Raw genomic sequence first — 3520 nt, 5'->3', positions numbered from 1 at the left:
ATTTTGGTATGAAATTTCCAAATTTAAAAGGTATGTAGATAAAAATTTAAAAATTTTATACAAATTAGAAAGGCATTAATCATAAAGTAACTAAATATTAAAATTTTAAAGGAATATCCAAAAACGAATGATTAAAAATAATTTGAATTTGAAACAATAATTTTTGTGTTTCAAAAATCCCTCTAAAATTAATAATATAAATTAAAGCTGAAGAAGTTTCAGTTGGCGTCATCCTCAGTCTTTCCGACATGTTGTCATCAACATTAGATTCATCAAAAAGTAATGGTATCAAACTACCGATCTTGTTCGCTTTGTTTGTTGTATGGTCAATTATCATCTACGTTTTATACGCTGCTTTTTATGCTTTTTATGAGTGGTTGTTTCGCCGGATAGCTAATCTGGCGATCAACGGTTTAAATAAAAAGACTTTGAAGTCATTGCCGGAGCTTAGTTTCACAGGTGAACAGAATAAAACATTCTCGTTATGCGCTATTTGTCTGACGGAATATGTGGTCGGAGACAGAATCCGAGTGCTACTGTCGTGTGGTCATGGCTTCCATGTAGGGTGCGTTGATATGTGGCTAGTTGATCACTCCTCTTGTCCCTTTTGCCGGCAAGTCATTGTTCCAACCGGGAGTCAAGGCTACAGAGAGTTGCCGATATAGTACAATTGATTATATCATGGTTTGTGGTTGAATGGCATAACATTGGTGTGCATAAGGTTGAAAAAATATGTATGGGGATATATTACAATATAACAGAGTTACTTTATTTGTAAGTTAAGTATAAGACCATTTGGAAAAATGAATTTGTTTCACTCAAAATTATTTATTTACTCTTTTTGAAAGGGTAAATAAATTATTAAATTAAATTAAAGAGAGAATCCATATCCAAGCACCCAATAGACCTCAAACTTCTTTGTTTAATTTTTACTACACAAACTGAACTTTAATTCACATTCTATATGATGATATATTTATCTATAAAACATTTCATCTTATATAAAAAGTAACTTGTTTAATGAAAAGTTATGCCAAAGGTCTTGTGGTCGAGCAGCTGTGGCCCCTCAAATGAAAAGTCTCAGGTTCGAATGTTAGTGTGTGGTCATTGACTTTTTGTGCTTCAGTAGATTGAAAAAGTATGCATGAACAAATACTACATTGTAATTGAATCAATAGTATTAAAAAAAATGAAAAGGTCCATACACAATTATGTATTGAAAAGTTATTTATAATCTATGATTTTGTTTAATTTAAGGGATAAATTAAAGTACAAATAAGCCATTGAATTATTTAGGAAACAACAATTAAGACATCAAACTTAAATAACGTACCTCCAAATAAACCATTGAACCCGAAAAAAAAAAAACAAAAAAAAAAAAGAGCAAATAAGCCATTGAACTCAAGAAAAAAAAACAATTAACATTCTTAACAGGTTAACTCTAGGTTTTTGTTGACTGGATTGTTAAATATTTTGGCAACATTAATTGCTCTTTTTTCTCGGGTTCAATGACTTATTTTTTCAAAGGAATTAAATGCTGGCTATGGGGTTCGAACCCATGCGCACTTTTATGCAGAAGATCTTAAGTCTTCCCCCTTAACCTCTCGGGCAAACCAGCAACTATTTATAAGTTGTGTTTGTCAAATTCTAAAATTTAAAAAGTTATTTAAGCTAATGAGATAGTCACTATAGTTCAATGCGTTCCATAATAGTTCTTTTTAGAGCCGTTAAAATAAACTTAGCCTGTCAGATTAGTCAGTCCCAACCTACAAAAAAGACGGGGTGAGCTTTGATTTTTATGGCGCGCCAACGATGACCCACCTAGTATGTGTATGTTACTAATATTAGTGTGTGTGTATACATACATAATTTTATATAATTATATATATATATATATATATATATATATATATATATATATATATATATATATATATATATATATATATATATATATGTTTATTTATTTAGTGGAAAGTTTAGACCAAAAGTTATAATGTGATAGAAATGCCAAATGCAGATTGATTTTACTAAAGGAAAACTTGATGTAGTAGGCAAAGTGAATGGAAATGCAATGTTCTACATATTAAGTCAACTTTCCGCAGAGATACCATAGAAAAAAAAATTAAAAGGTGCTAAATAAGACCATTTCAAAGATTAACTGAAGATGATGTGGTGAAAATGTACCATATTATATTACGCATTCTAATGTTTCAATGTTATAAATTTATGATTCAAGAAATTACGCATTCAAAAGCTACATACTATATTACTATTTCAAATGTTATTATAAAGAATTAGTAATTTATTGGAGAATGCATTGGATTCATACCAGTTTTTAACTTTTTTTAATCTTAGGCTCTTTAACATATCCATAACAATTGTGAATAGTAGTACTTAATCTGATCAGGCTCAACATCAACTGGAAATTCTGTAGGTATGTTTGTACATCTCCTATCATATTTCTATAATATTATTTGTAAAAATAAATTGCCGCTCCAATATGCCGAATTGCAAGCACCCCATCAAACTCAACATTTTGCCAAAATCCTCTCAAACTATATTAGTATATATTTAATATCTTATGCCCTAATTTTTATTTGTTCTCCCTTATGTCCTGTATTTGATTTCAACCATACCTATACAATTATTTTATTGACAATTATAATCAATATTGACTATATTATCTTGCATTTGTAAACTTAGAATTACTTATTTAAATATACAAATTCAACATTCAATTATCTATGCATTAACAACTCCAATTATATTAGTATATATTTAATCTCTTATGCCCTAATCTTTATTTGCTCTCCCTTATATCCCATATTTGGTTTTAACCATACCAATACAATTATTTTATTGACAATTATAATCAATATTAACTATATTATCTTGCATTTGTAACTTAAAATTACCTATTTAAATACGCAAATTCAATATTCAATTATCTACGCATAAACAACTCCAATATATATATATATATATATATATATATATATATATATATATATATATATATATATATATATATATATATATATATATATATATATATATATATATATATATATAGTCGGTACTTTAATATACTTTAAAATACTTATTTGAAAATAAACTTTGGGCATTATACCAATCACGCAATGCGCATGAGAAACTAGTTATAGATATAATCCATTATTTTTTATACTTCATAATTTATTAATTTTTTTTTTGAATTCATAGATTATACTTAATTGTAATTGAAAAAAAAAAATTAGAACGAATTGACTTCAAAATTTTGGTGAATGATTTTGTATTTAAATATGAATGAAAAATGACACTTTTAAATTAAATTTTGAATTGTATTCTTTCTTTGTTAAATTAACAATGAAAATCTAAATTAATCTATTAAACAGGACTCCTATTTTTAATGGAGCCGTCCTGATTGTAGCATTCTTCCTCTTTTAGATAATGAGCGTAAATTTTTTGTAGTAAAGTATTTGAAGCATAAATATGGTTTTGGATATACCTTCCATTA

General features: G+C 27.4%; 1 non-coding gene across 1 annotated transcript; it reads right to left on the bottom strand.

Moving 5' to 3' along the window:
* Window positions 1-1535: 1535 nt before the first annotated feature.
* On the bottom strand, window positions 1536-1618 carry TRNAL-UAA. Its single transcript has one exon. It is a non-coding gene; the product is annotated as a tRNA-Leu (tRNA).
* Window positions 1619-3520: the final 1902 nt, after the last annotated feature.

This window comes from Ipomoea nil, unplaced genomic scaffold (genome assembly GCF_001879475.1).
Source record: "Ipomoea nil cultivar Tokyo-kokei standard unplaced genomic scaffold, Asagao_1.1 scaffold1262, whole genome shotgun sequence".
Lineage (NCBI taxonomy): Eukaryota > Viridiplantae > Streptophyta > Magnoliopsida > Solanales > Convolvulaceae > Ipomoea > Ipomoea nil.
Note: the sequence above shows the minus strand (reverse complement) of the source record. Positions and strands in the feature narration are given on the sequence as shown.